Source organism: Ailuropoda melanoleuca, chromosome 5, assembly GCF_002007445.2.
Source record: "Ailuropoda melanoleuca isolate Jingjing chromosome 5, ASM200744v2, whole genome shotgun sequence".
Lineage (NCBI taxonomy): Eukaryota > Metazoa > Chordata > Mammalia > Carnivora > Ursidae > Ailuropoda > Ailuropoda melanoleuca.
Window position 1 is genome coordinate 59,148,033 of NC_048222.1, and position 21,730 is coordinate 59,169,762.

The 21,730-nt window shown below is 38.2% G+C and overlaps 1 pseudogene; it reads left to right on the forward strand.

Moving 5' to 3' along the window:
• The window catches only part of LOC100470187, a 163,985-nt pseudogene that overhangs the window by 79,976 nt on the left and 62,279 nt on the right, over positions 1 to 21,730 (forward strand).

Here is a 21,730-nt window from a genome sequence, read left to right on the forward strand (position 1 = left end):
TAAGCTAACATTGGCTTATGAGCTTGTTTAGATTTTCTGATGGTTTGATTTGCATTCACATTGGCTAGGCCTCTCACTTTCAACCCTGTTAAATGGCTTTTCCTTTGTTGGTAGTGTGTTCATTTTCAAAAACTTCTTTATGACCCTCAAAAATATTTTACATTGCTCTCTGCAAGCAATTTCAAAGTAACCAAAATATCTTTAAGGGGCAGTCATAGAAAATGAGGGAAAACTAGTATATTCTAGATAACCTTTTATGTGTTAGTAAAAGGTAATTAATGTATCCACCCCACCAGCCCTGGGAGATGGGTGTTCCTATCCCCACCTCACAGGTGAGATCTTGGAAATCCAGAGCCCTTCAGTAAGTGCCCAGGATAATCTCCTTTGTAACCTAGGTCTGGAGTTAAACATAACTTGCCTTATTCCTAAACCCATGTTCTTTTCGGTCTACTACTAGAGGGGTTAGGATTTAATTTCTGGTTGACGGATTTGATATTTTGTGGCTATGATGTTCATTTTTTTTAATAAAAATTTTATATTATGTTATGTCACCATACAGTACATCCCTAGTTTTTGATGTAAAGATCCATGATTCATTACTTGCATATAACACCCAGTGCACCATGCAATACGTGCCCTCTTTAATACCCATCACCAGCCTATCCCAATCTCCCACCCCCCTCCCCTCTAAAGCCCTCAGTTTGTTTCCCAGAGTCCGAGATGCCCTTCAACAGATGACTGGATAAAGAAGATGTGGTCCATATATGATGTTCATTTTTTTAAGATAAACATTTTACAGGAGCGCCTGGCTGGCTCAGTCAGTAAGCATTCAACTCTTGCTCTCGGGATTGTAAGTTCGAGGCCCAGTTGGGTGTAGAGATTACTTAATAAAATCTTTAAAAAAAAAGAGGAATGTTATACATAGTCTTTGAATCTTTTAATATTTTTGGGCTTTAGTTCTATTTGAAATGAAACTAGTCAGGTTGAATTAGTCTGCTTATGTGCAGAGTGTTGCAATATTTTAATATAACACTATGCTTATTTGACAACTTCAATTATCTGAAATGTTTTTGAGAACAAATAAATTAGCAAAAATGGTACCAAATGACACTTACTTTATGCATACTTTTAAGAAGTACAGTGAGGGGCACCTGGGTGACGCAGTCGTTAAGCGTCTGTCTTCAGCTCAGGGCGTGATCCCAGCATTCTGGGATCGAGCCCCACATCAGGCTCCTCTGCTAGGAGCCTGTTTCTTCCTCTCCCACTCCCTCTGCTTGTGTTCCCTCTCTCGCTGGCTGTCTCTGTCAAATAAATAAATAAAATCTTTAAAAAAAATAAAAATAAAATAAAAAAAAGAAGTACAATGAGCTTTGACTTCCCAACTCATGGTAGATTAAAAACCTCATATTAGACAGTAGAGAAAAGAGCTATTAGAGGTGGATTGAGAATCATATAAAGATATAAATGATTTCTGCATAAGAAGGTAAAAAAAGACCAAGATAGTTAGAAGTATTTTACGAAGGCTACCATGCTGGTTGCACATGATGGAAAAATGTGTACTCGTTTATTCCTTCATTGAAAAGGTTTATTTATTCCATAAACTCTATACCTAAATGTATCACTACAATAGTAACTGAAATAACAACAGATGTGGTGGCCAGATAGGGCTAGATCCAGAGCTGCCTACTGTGAACACCCCGGGAGGACGTTGTCAGCTGTCTGGTGCTGACCTCAGATATCCCCAAGATGATTTCCATGTTCCATTCCTGACATTGTGAGCACCTCCGGGGGTGGGGAGGGGGGGACTATTATAATAGTAAGTGAGGTTCATAATAACAAAAAGGTCAAAATTAAATCACAGAATATCAGAGCCAGAAGAGCTTGTAGAAACGGATCAAGTTAAAGCTCTCATTTTTTAGATGAAACCAACCAGTCTCAGAGATCTTAAGTAACTGCCCAGAGCTGCACAACTTCGCCTGAAGAGGCTGTAAGAGCAGAGAAAATAACTCGGGCAGGCGGAGTGCTCATCACCTCTGCCTTCCTTTTCCAGCTGCCTTATGCATTGATGCTGCTGTTTAGTAAGTGCATTACACAATAGTCAGTCTCATAAAGATGCCATTTGAAAAGAAAAAGTTATTTCTTTTAAATCCTGGAGCTTGAGACATAGTAACTTCCTTTTATCTTTAAAGCTCACTTCTGCGAAACACCTCATACCCTTAGGAAATGAGGTAAATGTGCTCTTGCCATATGCAAAATTTTAACCATCGTGGACTAACCGGTCACCCTACCCATTCCTTGCTTCCTTCGACTGATCTCGATGGGCCTCTGTTATGAAAGAAAATGAGATGGAGAAATTTGTGACTGAGCAGTACACACTTTGGTCCTCTGAAATGGACGGAGGTGACTTAATTTTCTATAGCAGTCTGGGGGTGTCAATTAGAAATGAAGGAAAGGTCAAAATGAGAAAGCAGAAATGATTAAAACACAGGGGAAATTAGCCTGAGTGCCAGAGACTCATCACTGAAGCTGAAGAGAAAAGTAGGCGAAGTGGAGGAGAAGCAGAACGGGAATCACATTAATATTAAATAGGAAGAAAATACAGGAGGAGAAGAAACACATCCGTGAGCTAACTCCTCTTTCACTTCTCAAGCCTTAACAGTTGGGTTTCAGCCCCATCACTCAACTGCAACTGCTTTTGCTTCAGATCAGTCTCTTTTCAGACCCTATCCCACCAGCCCCTTTAACGGTATAATAAGGGAGAAGAAACAAATTCCAAGAAATGCACAAATTTAGGAAAGGTTAGATTCTATTCTAAATATCTCTAAGTAGTATAAAGGCATTAGTAATTTAAAAAGATTGATTTTAAAAAGGGAGGGAGGGAGGGAAAAGTACATACTGTTTTCTCTTTTGACAGTACATTTTCTAGACTCTCTTCTGAGCATCCTCCCCAGGGAATTCTGTTCTCTTATCTGCTTCTTGCCAAGCCCCCAAACCACTTGCCTTACTTCAACATCTAGATTTCAGGTGTTAGTGAATTGAACCCTAGCCAGAAATGTCATCAGAAGTGGGAGTACCCAAATGCTCCGACTCTGATCAGGGCTCCTGCTTTTTGCCACAAGGCTTATTTTACTAGAGTCACTTAACCTACAACTCAAACGGGAGCCAGAGCCACAAACAGCCTTGACAGTGATGAAGCTGAGTTAGAGTGTAAAAGCCCTAAAGGAAAGTGACACTGTACTAGTGATGGGGGATTTAGGAGACAGAGATCGAGGGAGAGAATATATGCAGGAGTAGAAACCCAAATCCTATACCACTTTTGGCCATAGGTAGGATGTTCAAATATAGGAGGTAGACTTGATTAATATCCATCAGCTGTTCAAAAATAGCCTAATTGTTCAAACTGATGGAAGCTCTATGATACCAACCATATATTCTTTTGCTTTCGATTACAGTCTCTTCTCAGACCTTACCCAGCTGGCCCCTTAACAGTGTAATACTGGCCACGCCCTTTTTCTTGAAGCTTTTTTTTTCTTAATTTGTATAATTGTTCTTTCTTCTGGTTCATCTCCTGTGTCTTTGATATTTCTTTATCACTAGATAAAGAGAATCCGGTCCTTTGCTTTCTGTTTCTCTCATTTCATTCTCAAAATGATGAACAAATTCTTTGGGGTAACTTTTTCCATATGATGATAGTAAGATGATTCAGAAATTTCAAGATCCACGTTCAGTTAAGACAGTGTGGAAAGGAAAAAGTGAACCATCTTTTCCTGTGATTCCTTGTAATGAGTGGATAAACTTTTCCCCAGAAGCTAATTAGTAGATTCTTTGTTCCATTTAATTGGCCAGAATTGGATCACATGTCAACAAATATTTGTTGGACAAATGACAGACAAGAAGGGTAGAATTTCTGTGGTGGCTGATACTAAGCATCTTGAGAAGGGATGATATTTGTCAGGGTCCTAGCAGGAGAGTTTTATAAAGGACGTTTTGCTTAAGTGTGGCTAAAATGTAGAAAAACCACAAGGAATAGTATAGTTCCCTGTGTCTAGTTACAGGGTGCCCAGGAAGAAGGTAGGGAGGTTTGCCACTCTTAGATGTGAAGGAGAAAAGGGGAGAGAGCTCTGTGGGGAGAATCTCGGAGTACATACATGGTCTTTGGCAGAATTATTTTTGATGTAATTTGTTGATCTTTTGTGTGTTGATTTTTAATGTGATCTTGTGTCCAGCATATAAATGGACTCTATTTTTACTTTGAATAATTTGTGGATTTTCCTGTGTGTGTGTGTGTGTATGTGTGTTTGTGTATCTCATTACATCATCTGTAATCACACACCGTCTCATCCCTTCTAATCTATATACGTTTTAGCTCCTTTTCTAAAATTACTGAATTCACTAGAATCTCTGTGTTGTATTGAAAAGTAGTAGTGATATCAGGTACACATGGCTTATTCCAACTTTAGACAGAATGCATCTAAATTTTCTCCATTATGTTTGCTATTTTCTGAAGGTTTTTATTGTATAACCTCATCATCTCCTTTCCATTCCCAGTGGCTCCTCTTAGTTTAATCCCTCATTATCTCTCCCCAGGAATATTGCAATAGCCGCCTAACTAATTCATCTGCCTCCAGCCTCATCCCCCACAAATTCGTCTTCTGCATTGTGATCAAGGTAATATTTATGAAATGCAAATCTGATCATAACTCTACATTCTTACAATTCTTCATTAGCCCTGCAAAATGTATGAACACACATGTCCAGGTTCCTGATGGAAAAAAAGTCAGCTCTATTATATTAAACAGAACTTCATCTTACATAACTTCCTGTTCGTTAGAAGAGTATATGCTTCAGGCAAAATGAGAATGCCTTAACATTTACTATTCAAGCCCTGCCTTTTTAAGTCTAACTTTTCACTACCCTTCATGAATAAGCTGCTGAGGAGGGCTTTTCATAGGATTTCTTTCCTGTGTTTATCCCAAGAATCCTCCTGCCCCCACATTACAAGTAATACCCCTATCACCTGTGTATCACACAATCTCCATTCCACTGCTGACAAAATCCAATGCTTAAATGGATCTTAGGTTGTACTCTTATATAAAGAAAGTCCGGGATGTGAGGGCAATCTGGCTGTGTCATCTATCACCTCATTGATCGCCAGGGTTGACTCCGCTGATCTGGCTGGCTAGGTGGGTATCCCTGTCCTCCGTCACCATGCCATTTGTGTCCCTCCCAAGGCTGGGAAGCTGTGTGCTCTGTCAGTGGAAGAGGAAGGACCTTCCCTGATAGAGAAAGACCATTCTTCTATCAGGACTAGCTGTGCTCCCCTGCTAGAACCTCCAAACGAGCTCTCAAGGTCCACTTGTAGGAGAATGTAGGATAGTAAAGCTTCCAAGACTCCAGACACATCCAAATGAGGCATTTGCATATGGCACTCTGCCTTTCTTTAAAAAAAAAAAAAAGGGAAGTCTGTGATTTTTTTCCAGTTTTATTGAGATATAATTGACATACATCACTGTATACATTTAAGGAGTGGTTTGCACAATGGGTTGACTTACATATATTGTGAGGTGGTTATCACAATAAGTTTTTCTTTTTTTCAAAATAGTACAAATTCATTATCTCACAGTTTCCATGGTTCAGGGGTCTGGTAAGTCATGACTGCGTTCTGTGTTTTGGGTCTCATATGGTTGAAACTGAGGTGTCATCTGGGCTTATGTTTCATCTGAAGCTCAAGATCCTCTTCCAAGCTCTTTCACGGGGTTGGTATAATTCAATTCCTTACAGCTATAGGACTGAGGTCCGTATTTCCTTTTCTTTTTTTTTAAATTTTATTTATTTAGTTAGTTAGTTTCCAGTTGTTATTTAAATTCCAGTTAGAATGTACTACACCTTGGCTAATTGAATTTAAATTAAAATAAATATAAATAATATAAATATAAATAAATATAAATAAAATACATATTTTTAACTGGAATTTAAATAACAACATTGCTGGATTCCAAGCTATACTACAAAGCTGGGATCACAAAGACAGAATGGTACTGGCACAAAAATAGACACATAGACCAATGGAACAGAATAGAGAACCCAGAAATGGACCCTCGGCTCTTTGGGCGACTAATCTTTGACAAAGCAGGAAAAACATCCAGTGGAAAAAAGACAGTCTCTTCAATAAATGGTGCTGGGAAAATTAGACAGCTGTATGCAGAAAAATGAAACTTGACCATGCACTCACACCATACACAAAGATAAACTCCAAATGGATGAAAGACCTCGATGTGGGACAGGAATCCATCAAAATCCTAGAGGAGAACATAGGCAGCAACCTATACGACATCGGCCACCACAACTTTTTTCATGACACATCTCCAAAGGCAAGAGAAACAAAAGAAAAAATGAACTTGTGGGACTTCATCAAGATAAAAACTTCTGCACACCCAAGGAAGCAGTCAAAAGAACTAAGAGGCAGCCCATGGAATGGGAGAATATATTTGCAAATGACACTACAGATAAAAGACTTGTATCCAAGATCTACAAAGAACTTCTCAAACTCAATACACGGGAAACAAATAATCAAATCAAAAAATGAGCAGAAGATATGAACAGACACTTTTCCAATGAAGACATACAAATGGCTAACAGGCACATGAAAAAATGTTCAAAATCATTAGCCATCAGGGAAATCCAAATCAAAACCACCTTGAGATACCACCTTACGCCAGTTACAATGGCAAAAATTGACAAGGCAAGAAACAAATGTTGGAGAGGATGTGAAGAAAGGGGATCCCTCTTATACTGTTGGTGGGAATGCAGGTTGGTACAGCCACTGTGGAAAACAGTGTGGAGGTCCCTTAAAAAGTTAAAAATAGAGCTACCCTACGATCCAGCAATTGCTCTACTGGGTATTTACCCCAAAGATACAGATGTAGTGAAGAGAAGGGCCATATGCACCCCAATGTTCATAGCAGCATTGTCCACAACAGCTAAATTGTGGAAGGAGCCATGATGCCCTTCAACAGATGACTGGATTAAGAAGATGTGGTCTCTATATACAATGGAATATTACTCAGCCATCAGAAAGAATGATTACCCAACATTTGCAGCAACATAGACAGGACTGGGGAGATAATGCTAAGTGAAATAAGCAGAGAAAGACAATCATCACACGGTTTCACTCATTTATGGAACATAAGAAATAGCAGGAAGATCGGTAGGAGAAGGAAGGGAAGAATGAAGGGGGGGTAAACAGAAGGGGGAATGAACCATGAGAGACTGGACTCTGGGAAAGAAACTGAGGGCTTCAGAGGGGAAGGGGGTGGGGGACTGGGATAGGCCAGTGATGGGTATTAAGGAGAACACACATTGCATGGTGCACTGGGTGTTATACGCAAATAATGAATCATGGAACATTATATCAAAAACTAAGGATATACTGTATCGTGACTAACATAACATAATAAAAATTATTATAAAATTAGGGGTGCCTGGGTGGCACAGCGGTTGGGCGTCTGCCTTCGGCTCAGGGCGTGATCCCGGCATTATGGGATCGAGCCCCACATCAGGGTCCTCTGCTATGAGCCTGCTTCTTCCTCTCCCACTCCCTGCTGTGTTCCCTCTCTCGCTGGCTGTCTCTATCTCTGTCAAATAAATAAATAAAATCTTTAAAAAAAATTATTATAAAATTAATTAATTAAAATAAATAAATAAATAATTCCAGTTAGTTAACATACAGTGTAATATTAGTTTCAGGTGTAGAATTTATAAACACCCATCATCTTATTTAGATACAACAAAAAGAAAAAAAGCAGGAAAAAGAGAACAAAGTTTTTTCTCCTTGTGATGAGAACTCTTAGGATTTACATTTCTTAGCATCTCTCATATATCCCATAGAGCAGTGTTAACTATAGCTATCATGTTGTACATTACTTATTTATTTTATAACTTTCTTTTGACCAGGAAGCCTGTGATTTCAATGTGCAAAGGAATTGAAATGTGAGGAGGAGCCCAGCCACCATCTGATGAGATTTCCCTCTTTCCTTCCTTGGTAAGCAACATAGTTTTAGATTAAATTCTGTGTCTTTGGTCTTATTTTACACAACATCCTCTTCCTAGCTTAAGCTATTTTCACAATCCTTATTACATTTCAAGCTTTTGTAATATCTACATGTGGACATGTCTATAACAAGCTATGCCAGACGAGGCCTCCTGTATTTACATATGTATGTTTCCCATGCCTGAACTATTCCCTCGGAAAGTCTTTTCTTTTTCAAACCTCAGTTCTTGTGTCATTTCTTCCAGGATCTTCCAACCCTAGAGAGCAGAGATTCCTTTCTCTGTATAATTTCTCTGTATTTTATACGTTTTATTGTGCTTTTTACTATATTGTAAATTCTTCCCTGAAATTGTCACACACAACTTGGCCCACAGGTGGCTTGCAATAGTTGTTGATGAATAAATGAATGAGTGCATGGGTGAATACATCAGTATCTCAGTGAGTGTTTTTGAGGCACAGGCCTGGCACAGTTCTTGGCACGGTTCTTGGCACACGATCACTAATCTGTACGTGTTTCTTTCCTCTTGCTTCACTGGGCAATTGTATTAGGCCTCTGTCATCCAAAGCCATCCCAAGAAGACCACCAAGAGAACTGTTAGAGGCAAAGCAGCCTCAATTCCTCGGGAACATACCAAGCTGGGCCATGGAAACATCTAATTCCTCATCAGTCTGTGAATTACTGGCACCTTTATCATTCTGAGGGATGATAATAAGGCAGCCCAGTTCATGCCTGATGCTTCACCAATGCTGAGGACTCATTTCAGAATCATCCGATTGGAGAAGGTAAGAGCTCAGAGCAAACAATGCTGCCTGGTATGAATGCCTGCATGTGGGGATGGAGAGTATTCTAAGCAGCAGTACTGTTTGGGAGGGTGCAGGGGCCCAAGAAAGCTATCAAGAGCTAAGAGGTAAAGTTTCTAACTCTGAACTGGCTTTGACACAAGAGAAGCAACAGCTAGGCATTTACTAGATGAAGTGTGCTAACGTGCCTCATCTTAATTATCACACAGGCCTGCAAAGTCAATATTATTCCCATTTTATAGATGAAGACCCTAGGGCTGAGTGAAATTAACTCATTTAATGAAGGTTATGTAGATAGTAACTTTCTAGGCTGCTGTTACAAAATTAGGTCTGGTCCTCCTCCAAAGAATTCACTGTTTTATAGTTGTTATTTTCTTAACCCTGTATTACAACAAGCTTTTGAAAGCAAAAGTAACTTCAGCTCACCATCCTTGAAGCAACTCCACTTGCCAGTATCCCTCAACTAACAGCATATTACAGTGCAATATATCAAGCTATTTCTGTAAAAGAGGGAACTCAGCAAGTATTTAATGCCAGATGTCATACAAACTGACCCACCCACCTTTCACACACCAAGAAGCAAACAATGAGAGCAATTAGACTGGTGATTGATGTCAGGCTAAAGAAAAGAGGCAAGAAGGTGGTATGATACTCTTAAAAAAGGGTAGCTTTAGTTTAAAAACAACATGAATCAGAATTTAAGCTAAACTGTAATTTCTGTAATTTGGTGAATAAAGAAGAAATTAAATTTCTATTCACATCTAGTTCAAAAAGGTTTTGATTGTCATATTATATTTTTATGTAGCATAGAAATACAAAATTGGGAATTCATTCCGGAGTTGCAATAGTAATTCAGGACTGTCATGTGAAAGAGATACTTGTGCTTCGTTTGACCCCAGTGGCAGAACGAAGACCAATGAATGGAAGCTTCGGGGAGGATAATAAAAGAAAACATTCTGCAATAGATAACAAGTTGTCCAAAGATAGAATTAGTTGCTTCCAGCCTCCTCAGAGATATTCAAGAGTAAGTGGTACAGCTAGGGTGTTTCAAGATCAGAATTCCAGTGAGATTAAATCCAATGATCTCTGCAGGCCTTTCTCAACCTGTACTTCTTTGGTTCCAGATCAGTTGAAAGGATTCCTACTTCCTCTGGCATTGGCTAAACATCTTACATTTATTTGGAATTGCAGTACTATTATATTAGTAAATTATCATTACTAATATCAAATATCTTTGGAGATATTTCGTTTGCATCTACAGTCTCCATTTTGCTCTACATTAATATGAAATGTTAGTAGAAGGTCTTTACCAGTATCAACTAGCTGCAGTTGATTTATTCTATACTATGGCGAGCTTTAATCATCTTGGTGAGCAAGTCTACTGCTAGGCTTAACTAAATATTTATAAAATACAAAGTCAGACTTGAGGAACACAGTCATTAAATTAGGAAAAAAGTCATGGTATTTCTAATATTGCAGAAATTTGAAGTCCACTTCTACTCCTAGATTATTGGACATCACCCTAAATCTGACGTTATTTTTGAAAATCTCTGTTTACAACATTGGGCAGTTGATAAGTCTTAGATTCATCTCCATTGTTTATTTTTATAGATCCACGTAATCTTAAATCTGAATAAACATAATAGTTTTCCTCATCCTCTTATTTGTACAGATGATAAAATTGAAGCCCAACGTATTTTGATGTCATGCGTAAGGCCACACTCTGCTTTTCAAGGACAAAATTTCATGTAGAACTCTATTTCCTAATTCATAGTCTATTGCCTATGTGTGTGTGTGTGTGTTTACACACATACAGTAGTCCTTCCTTATCCACAGTTTCACTTTCTGTGGTTTCAGTTCCCTCCAGTCAACCACAGTCTGGAAGCAGGTGTCCCTCTTTCTGAGGCATCATCAGAAGGTGCATGGTACCCTAACACTGCCTCACGGTGTCTACATCATCACCTCACTTCTCACCATGTAGGCATTTTTTCATCTCGCATCATCACAAAAAGAAGGGTGAGCACAGTACAGTAGGATATTTTGAGAGAGACAGAGAGAGACCACAGTCACATAACTTTTATTTCAGTATGTTATCATAATTGTTCCATTTTATTATTAGTTATTATTGTTAATCTCTTGCTATGTCTACTTTATAAATTAAACTTTATTATAGGTATGTATGTATAGGAAAAAACACAGTATATGTAGGTTTGGTACTACCCATGGTTTCAGGCATCCACTGGGAGTCTCAGAACATATCCCCTGTGGATAAGGGGATACAACTGCGTATACATGTGTGTAATAACATAAATACGTATATAACATAAACAGTATATAAATATATTTTATACATATTACATATAATTACTTTTTATAAATTATAATTGATATATAAACTGGCATAAATGAATATATGTCATAATGAATATGAAGATTGAGAATTTGGGCCTCTGTATGTCTCTCTAGGTTTTTTGTTTTATGTTTGGTAGATAATTTTTAAAATATTCAATTCTAATATGTATGTAACTTTTATTGTGATTCTTTAGGCTCAATTACTGACAAGGCAAACATTTCTTCTGTCTACTGAAACTTACAGTATAGAGGTGGAGACAGACGATTAAGGTTCCAATTTTAATACGTTGATCAGCATTGTGGTAGAGAAAGTAAAAGCACATCAAAGCATTACCTAATGTGGGCTTGGAGAGGTTGGGAATGGCACAGCAAAGGCTTCCAGGGGAACTGATGGCTAGATGGGAAACTGAAAAGTGAGCCAGGGAAGGAGGACTGAAGGGAGGGAGAAGAGCACTAAAGTAAGAAAGGCATTTGCAAAGTCACAAAGGTGAGATAGGGCAAGAAACATTGGAGGAGTAAAAGAAGCTAAATGTAAGTGTGTTGGGGATGGAGAAGGTGAAGCAAGTGGGCGAGAAAGCATACAGAAAGAAGGACGGAGAGAGTCACATAGAATATTAAACAAGCAAAAACAATGGGGTCACAAGTATGCACCAGTTTAAGATTTCTCTTGGGTTTCACATGTATCCCTTACAGGCTCTACTTCCCAATCACTCCCAACCCAACTAACAACTTTTTCTGCTTTTCTAGCTCCATGAACAGTGGCGCTTTCTGCCCAGTTGCTCGGGCAAGAATTCTGTTTAATTCCCACACCCAATTAGGTCACCAAGACCTTTCAATTCTGCCACCTGAGTTGTTCTCGTATCTTCAACTTTTTTACATCTCCATAATCAAAACTTGTTTGGTGTATCCTGGTTTATTGCAATGGCCAGGAGGTCTTCGTGCCTTTGATATACCCTTTCCCTTGACAATCCATTTTCAACATGGCACTTGTCTTAGCTGGAGGCAGAATGGTACAGTGGGGGAAACACTGGGATGCAAGATAGGAAAGTGAGAGAGCTCTCCCACCAAATTCTGACATATGGTTGTCAGAAGTAATAAATATGGTGAATGTACCCAGCCGACTATTATACAGAAAACATGAAGACACCGTCTTCTTCCCAGTGTCCCTTTTCGCCTTTCAACACCTCCCCCCAACACACACACACACACGCACACACACTCTTGTTTCTAGAAGTAAGGGTTGCTAGGACACAGCTCTGATAAGGAGCCCGAGAAGGGTGACTTTGGCCCTGAGTTTAGCAGCAGGCACAACCTAGATCCTCTCTGTCAGATCGTTCCTGTGCTGCTGCCAGACTATCCTAATTGGCTGTAAACACGGCTAGGAAACTGTCAGCAGCTTGGAATTGCCAGCTTCCTGTAAGTGAGGATATACTAAAAACCAAAAATCCCATTTTCCCCTTTGCTTTCTACGACTCTGGTACAAAAAAAATGGTAACTCAGAGCTTAAAAAACATGAAAGATTACTGACCTCCTGAATTCTCAGGGATACTACTAAGATACATTTTGAATTTTTCATCCTAAAAACAGTTTTTTTTTTTTAAAAAAGCATTGTGGGTAGGTTGATCCCACCACTAGTCAAATGATTGCCTTTTTAGCTTCATTTGTCTCTCAATATAGACAAGTTATTTCTGTGCCTCATTTTCACCCATTCAGATATCAACAACTGAGCTATTTCTCCTCTGACTCAGAAGGAAGACAGAAAACTGTGAAATAGCACTATGAAACAACTTCTTGCAGAAGCACTTTGATACCATAAGGTACCATCAGCAAGTAGGAAGTTGGCCTTTACTTAGAACTGATTTGGGGACTGTGTATTTAAAGCCGTACAGTCCATTAGCAATTTCAGTGGGAGGGGGTTTTACTATGACTGAGTCATAAGACTGAGTCTAAGCAGATGTTAGTGCTTCCTGAGCCTTTTCGTGCTTGTGCCAAAGTATAAGCCCAGTTTCCTTTCTTTGTCTTTATGTTTAGTGGGTTTTATCCTGCTGTAGTTTCTATGATCGCACTTGTTTCATCACAATCAGTACTAGGGAGAAAATTAAACTTCCCACGGAAGATAGATTCTGAGTGTGTAAACATACAGTCTCAATACTTTTTTTAATATGCAAAATCTGCCCTTTTAAAGTATCTGATTTTATGCATTTTGTCAAATGTATAGCTATAGTATGGCTTCTATAATCATGATACAAAGTATCTCCTTCATCCCAACAAGTTCTCACTACTCCTTTGCAGCCAATTTCCTCCTCCCACCTACTGAACCCTGGTAATCGCTCATCCTCTTTCCATCACTAGATTATTTTTCCTTTCATAGAATTTCATATGAACGGAATTACAGAACGTAATTTGTAATTTGTTTCTGGCTTCCTCTACTTAATACAGTGCTACTGAGATTCAACCATGATGTGACTATCATTAATTTCTTCCTTCTCATTACTGAATTTTATTCCATTGTGTGGATATTCCAAAATTTGTTTACCTGTTCTCCAGTTGATAAATATTTGAGCCATTACCAATTTTTGATTATTATGAGAAAAACTGCTATGAACATCCTTTACAGGTCTTTGTGTGGACATATAATTCTGTTTTCCTTGTGTCAATATCTAGGAGTGAAATTGCTAGGTAATTGGTAAAGTATATGTGTAGCTTTGCATTCCCACCAATTGTTCCATACCCTTGTCAGCACTTGGTTTTGTCAGTATTTTTCATTTTAGCTATTTTGATTGGTGTGTAGTGACATCCCATTGTGATTTTAATTTGCATTTCCCTAATGACGACTAATGTTGAGCATATTTTCACATGCTTACTGGCCATCTGTGTATTTTAGTGAAGTTTCTGTTCAAATGTTTGTCTCCATTTAATTGTGTTGTTTGTCTTCTTATTGATTTGTTCCAATTGTTTTTTAAGCTTAAAAAATATTTTATTTTTATGCATAATACATAAGCATTTAGATTTATTTTTTTAGACAAAATATAATAAGGATTTGAGTCTTAAATGATTACTGGATAACCCCTTTTCCAATCATTGTCGTGTTTCATCTTACTGTTTGTATTGCATATCAAATTATTTTTAACTTTTTATTATAGGAAATTTAAAACTTATTAAAAAGTACAAAAATAGTGTACTGAAACCCCATGAACCTATTATCTAGCTTCTACAGTTATCAATATTCCTCCATTCTTATTTTCACTATACTTTCATTCATTTTCTATCTACCAATTGATTATTATTATTTATAGTCATAGTATGTTAATTTCTTTTTTTTTTAGGTAAAATTCATATACCACAATACAATAGTCCCCCCACTTATCCATGGGGAATACTTTCCAAGACCTGCATTGGCTGCCTGAAACCATGGATAGTACTGAACACTATGCTGTGTTTTTTTCTATGCATGCGTACCTATGAGAAAGCTTCATTTATTTTTTTATTTTTTTATAATTTTTATTTCGTTACATTAGTCACCATACAGTACATCCCCAGTTTTTGATGCAGTGTTCCATGATTCATTATTTGCGTATAACACCCAGTGCACCATGCAATACGTGTCCTCCTTAATACCCATCACCGGCCTATCCTAATCCCCCACCCCCTCCCCTCTGAAGCCCTCAGTTTGTTTCCCAGAGTCCACAGTCTCTCATGGTTCATTCTCCCTTCTGTTTACCCCCCCTTCATTCTTCCCTTCCTCCTTCTACCAATCTTCCTATTTCTTATGTTCTATAAATGAGTGAAACCATATGGTAATTATCTTTCTCTGCTTGACTTATTTCACTTAGCATAATCTCCTCCTAGGCACAGTAACAGATTAATAATAACTAATAATAAAATAGAACAATTATAACAAAATACTGTAATAAAAGTTATATGAATGTGGTCTCTCTGCCTCTCTCAAAATATCTTATGGTAGTGTGCTCACCCTTCTTTTTGTGATGATGTGAGATGATAAAATGCCTATGTGATGAGAGGAAGTGAGGTGAATGGTAGACGTTGTGATACAGCATTAGGCTGCTGTTCTGTCAGAAGGAGGACATCTGCTCCTTACCACTCTTGACCTCAGGTAACTGAAACCAAAAAGAGTGAAAGTGCAGATCACTTTATACAAGCAGTGATTCATTGTACAATTCTAAAAAAATGGATACAAATGAATAACCCACAGTCCACACCTCTATCATAATATGGGGCATTCTTGTCTCCCCAGAAAGTTTTGTTGTGTCCTATTCCACTCATACACCCTTCACCCCACCCCAGGCAAACAGTATTCTGATCTTCCTTTCACCTTAGAGAAATTTTGCCTGGTCTAAAGGGTAACATAAATGGAATCATTCCACATGTCCTATTTCTTTGTGTCTGGCTTCTTTCACTCTGCACATTATTTGGGAGAGTCGTCGTGTTGTTGAGTGAATCAGTAAGTCATTACTATTATTGAGTAGTAGTCTGTTCTATTGCTCTACAGTAGCGTGCTAACCATTTCTCTGCAGACATACATTGGGAGTATTTCCAGTTTTTAGCTATTGTGATTAAAGCTGCTACGAACATTTTGGTCCAAGTCTTCGTATGGACATACGTTTTCATTTTTCTAAGATAAATAACTAGAATTCTGGGTGAAAGAATAGGCAATTTAAAAGAACCTGCCAAACTTTTTTCAAAGTGGTTATACCATTTTACATTTCTACCAGCAACGTAAGAGCTCCAGCTGCTCCAGATTCTTACAATATCAGTGTCGTCAGTCTTCTACTTTTTAGCCATTTTACTATGTATTTAGTAATATATCATGTTTATTTGCATTTCCCTGACATCAGTCATGCTGAGTACCTTTTTATATATTTTTTGACCATTTGTGTTACTAATTAAGTAATAAAATTTGTGATGTGTCTGCTCACATCTTTTGTTCATATTTTTATTGGGTTTACTTTTATTTTATTATTGAGTCATGGGAATTCTTAGTATATTCTGGAAGCAGGTATTTTGTCAAGTATGTTTTATGAATAGATATTTTTGAAAATTTTTCTCTGATATTACAGCTTGCCTATTTTTAATAATGATAAAATATTCTTGTATATTGTCTTCTAAAAGCTTTATAGATTTGGGGCGCCTGGGTGGCACAGCGGTTAGGCGTCTGCCTTCGGCTCAGGGCGTGATCCCGGCGTTACGGGATCGAGCCCCACGTCAGGCTCTTCCGCTATGAGCCTGCTTCTTCCTTTCCCACACCCCCTGCTTGTGTTCCCTCTCTCGCTGGCTGTCTCTATCTCTGTCAAATAAATAAATAAATAAATAAAATCTTTAACAAAAAAAAAAAAAAAAAACTTTATAGATTTAATTTTTATGTTTAGGTCTATCAACCAGCACAAATTAATTTTTATGTATGGTGTGACTTGTTTTTTGTTTCCATATGAATATTCACTTGTCCTGGGATCATTTTTTGAGAAAACTGTCCTTTCTTCATTGAAGTAACTTGGCACCTTCTTTGCAAGTCAGTTTTCTATATATTAATATGGGTTCAGTTAGATCCTCTATTACATTCTATTGATCTATTTATCTTTAGTGACAATGGCATGCTTTCTTATTAGTATAACTTATAATAAGTCTGGAAGTCTGGTAGTGCAAACATTCCAACTTTTTTTCCCTTTTTATTTTTCGAGATCGTTTTGAAAATTCTAGGCCCTTTGCATATTCATATAAATTTTAGTACAGGCTTATCAGTTTCTATAAAAATATCTGTTGGAATTCTTATTGAGATTATATGCAGTCTAGATTAATCTTGGTGAAAGGGACTCTTAAAAATATCAGGTCTTGGGGCATTGGATGGCTTAGTCAGTTAAGTGTCTGCCTTCGGCTCAGGTGATGATCTCAGGGTCCTGAGACCAAACCCACATCAAGCACCCTGCTCAGCAGGGAGTCTGCTTCTCTCTCTCCCTCTCCCACTCCTCCCTGCTCATGTTCATGCTCTCTCTGTCAAATAAATAAATAAAATCTTTAAAAAAAAAATTGGGTCTTTCAGCATATGGATGTTTCTCCATTTCTCCCACTAATGTTCTGTGGTTTTAAAAAAGGAGCTTTTGCATGACTTTAAAAATTTATTCCTATACACTTTATGAATATTCTTATACAGTTGTAAAATTAATTTTGAAATTTTTCTTTTCCAATTGATGACTCCTAGCATATAGAAATATAATTGTTTTTTGTATACTGATCTTGTATCCTCAGGTTTTTATGAACCTCACTTATTGGTTTGAGAAGGTTTTATTGTTGTTAATTCCTTAGTTTTGGGTTTTTTTTTCCCCCTACCAAAAGCAATCATGTTCTCTCTGAATAGGGATGGTTTAACTAATTCCATTGCAATCTATATGAATTTTATTTATTTTTTTCTTCACTTATTACAATGGCCAGGTCCTGCAATAAAATATTGACTAGAAGTGATAAGAGCAGATTATACATAAATTCCAATCTGAGGGAGAATATTAGGTATGATGTAAGTTGTAGATTTTTTCATAGATGCCATTTATCACGATGAGGAAATTTTCTCATTCCAAGTTTGCTAAAAGATTTTCTTTTGTTTTTATATCATGAATGGGTTTTATAAGTCATATGGCTTGGCTTATATATTAAAATAATGATATTCAGCACATCACAATGTTTTTCCTCCTCCATTTGGCACTATAGTGGATTTCACTGATTGAATTCTAAATGTTAAAACAGTCTTGAATCACTTGGATAAATACTACTTCGCCATGGTGCATTATCATTTTTAGAAAGTGCAGCGTTTGCTTTGCTAAGTTTTTGTTTATGAGGGTTATCACTCCATAATTTGTAATGTCTTTATTCTTTGTCAGGTTTTCTTTTCAGGGTTATAATGGTCTCATCAGATTCATTTGGAAATATTTCCTCCTCCTTTATTAACTAAAATAAAGTTGTTTTTTTTGGGGGGGTTTACCAAGTACTTCATAGAATTCATTAGTGAAATCTTGGTACACAGAGAGTGGTTCTAGAGAAACAGACTTTTAAGATTGAGTTTTCTAAATTGGTTCTGGGGTTTCTGGAATTGGTTCTGTAGTCTGATTAAATTTAAAGATGTTAATGACTCTATCCCCAGTAGTGAAGAGAGCACCCAATAGTCCATGATGTGATCTGGCAATAGAGATACAGAAATACTACCACTGGCTATTCCTAATGATCCACCCATAAGAAGCAAGGACCTGTATAGCTGTGCCTATGATACTTTTAATTTTAAACATTTTGGTCAAACTAGCAAATATAATGAGATTGTCTTATTGCTCCTAATGTTGTTAGACAAAGTGGAGAAAGAAAAGGATGAGATCAGGGATTCAAATTCCCAATTCAAGTGATGCATAAATGACCTAAAAGTTTTTGTGTTCCCTGAAGAGACCCTTATCTCCTGAAGTTGAGGACTGAAATTGCTGAAAATCAAACCCAGAATCTCATCCCACACCTGGCTGGATTATAATACAAGTGTCTACTATTGAAGTGAGGGTATTGATTGGGAAGGAATGGGATCCTAAATGTTGTAATGGGGATATGTGAGAAGACTGATAAAACTGGAGACATGGAGCCCTACATTCTTTTTTTTATTATTAATTTTTTATTTTTATTTTTTTTGATGTAAATTTCGATGATTCATTAGTTGTGTATGACACCCAATGCACCATGCAATATGTGCCCTCCTTACTACCCATCACCAGCCTATGCCATTCCCCCACTCCCCCTCCCCTCTGAAGCCCTCAGTTTTTGTTTCTCAGCGTGGAGCCCTACATTCTGATGGGTTTTCTTTGCCAATGGAAGTAGCCTTTCCACCCAGTCTGGGTGGATTAACTCCAGATTGCCTGGGGAAACAGTAATGGCCTCCCTTGAGCTAGCTGCCATGCAAAATAATGCTAATTCTCCCCGGGATACACCCCACCACCCTTCTTTACTTCTAGACCTAATTACACTCAAGTCCCAGCTGTCCCTAAAGGTGAGGTACAAAGTGTGACCTGTGAGGAGGTCCAAACACTCCAAAAGAACTACTTGAGTTTTCTAACTTCAACACACAAAACACAAAAATTGAAGAACATGTCTGGGACTAGATACTAAGGGTGTGGGATAATGGTAGAAGGAACATAAAATTGGATCAGGCAGAATTCGTTGATACAAGCTCTCTAAGCAGATTCTGCATCTAATGTTGCATCTCAGGGAATTAGAAATGGCTCTAACATGGGGCGCCTGGGTGGCACAGTGGTTAAGCGTCTGCCTTCGGCTCAGGGCGTGATCCCGGCGTTATGGGATCGAAGCCCCACATCAGGCCCCTCCGCTAGGAGCCTGCTTCTTCCTCTCCCACTCGCCCTGCTTGTGTTCCCTCTCTCGCTGGCTGTCTCTATCTGTCAAATAAATAAATAAAATCTTTAAAAAAAAAAAACTTAAAAAAAAAAAAAAAAGAAATGGCTCTAACAATTTGGTTGGTTAGCTGATACATGGACTAAGAAGTGCCCACAGTGAACAAGTTAGAAATGCCAGACTTGCCTTGGTTTAATGTATATGTAGAGATTCAAAAGCTTAGGGAGATTGGCATGTTAGAGTGGATTTGTCATTTAAAACCTATTCATCCACCCTGAGAGGGTCTAGAAGACAACCCTTTTACAAGACTATGAGAAATAAATTTGGGAGGGAGTCCCCGCATCTTTGAAGAGTTCTGTGATTCATCTTCTCCCTACAATGCCAACTGTAGGTGGTAAATTGTGAATTGTGAAGCTTAAATGCAATGAGACTAATTGGATCATGGGGTAGCAGCACTCAAAGACCAAAAGCAAGGTGGGTGTGCTTATTCTTACTAAATTCTTACTTGATGTGTATAAGTAGAAAATTTCTACATCAAGTGAACAAAAGTCTAATCTAAATCATAAAAATACAGAGTCATGGTCCCTCAATCAATTCCTAGACTTAAGCCTTGAATGAAGAGGAGGCTAGGTTCTCTTAAGAATGAATTCAGGTACCTTGCCAAAAATTTATACTCTTACTCTTTCTCCAGTCTTCCCCAAAGGCACCTACAGCCTCTCACTGGGGTAACTATACAGTTGAGAAAAGGACATAAGAAGACCTTTTAGGGACTACTGGACACTGGTTCTGAACTGACATTAATTCCAAGAGACCCAAACATTACTGTGATCTGCCGGTCAGAGTAAGAACTTAAGGAGGTCAGGTAATCAATGGATTTTTAGCTTGGGTCCATTTCACAGTGGGTCCAGTGGGTCCATGAACTCATCCTGCAGTTATTTTCCCAGTTCCAGAGTGCATAATTGGAATAGATATGCTCATCAGATGGCAAAATCCCCACATTGGCTCCCTAACTTGTGGCGTGAGGGCTATCATGGGCAAGGCCAAGTGGAAACTACCAGAATGCCTCTACCTAGGGAAATAGTAAACCAAAAGCAATAGTCTATTTCTAGAAGGATTGCAGAGATTTGTGCCATCATTAGTATAGGGGTGGTAACTCCCACTGCACCCTCATTCAGCTCGCCTTTTTTGGCCTGTGCAGAAGACAGATGCATTTTGGAGAATAACTGTAGATTATCGTAAGCTTAATCAGATGGTGACTCCACTTACAGCTGCTGCACCAGATGTGGTTTTATTTCTTGAACAAATTAACACATCCCCTAGCACCTGACATGTAGCTAATGATCTGGCAAATGCTTTTTTAACCTTGTACCTGTTGGTAAGGACCACCAGAAGCAATTTGCTTTCAGCTGGCAAGACCAGCAATATACACTTACTGTCCTACCTCAGGGGTATATCGACTCTTCAGCTCTATACCATAATTTAGTTCACAAGAATCTTGATTGCTTTTCCCTTCCACAAGATATCACACTGATCCATTATGTTGATTTGACTGAGTGAGCAAGAAGTAGCAATGACTCTAGACTTATTGGTGAGATATTTGCTTGTCAGAGGGTGGGACATAAACCCAACAAAAATTTAGAGGCCTCATACCTCAGTGAAATTTCTTGCTGTAGGGCATGTCCAGATATTCCTCTTAAGATGAAGGATAAGTTGTTGCATCTCGTACCTTCAACAACCACAAAACAAAGTACAATGTCTAATGGGCCCCTTTGGATTTTGGAGGCAACATATTCCTCATTTAAGTGTTACTCCAGCCCATTTACTGAGTAGATCCATGCTCCAAACACTGGTGTTACATGTTCCCCACCATCCTGAAGCAGCCTAGCTTGATAGCATGATGGAATGGCCTATTGAAGACTCATTTACAGCACAAGCCAGGTGGCAATACCTTGCAGGGCTGGGGCAGTGTTCTCCAGAAGGCTGTATATGCTTTGAATCAGCAACCAATATATGGTGCTATCTCTCCCATAGCAGGATTTGTGGGTCCAAGAATCAAGTTGGTGATATTTATAAGGAATTGGCTCATGCTATTCTGGAGACTGGTAAGTCCCAAGATCTGGAGCATAAATTGTCAAGTGGAAC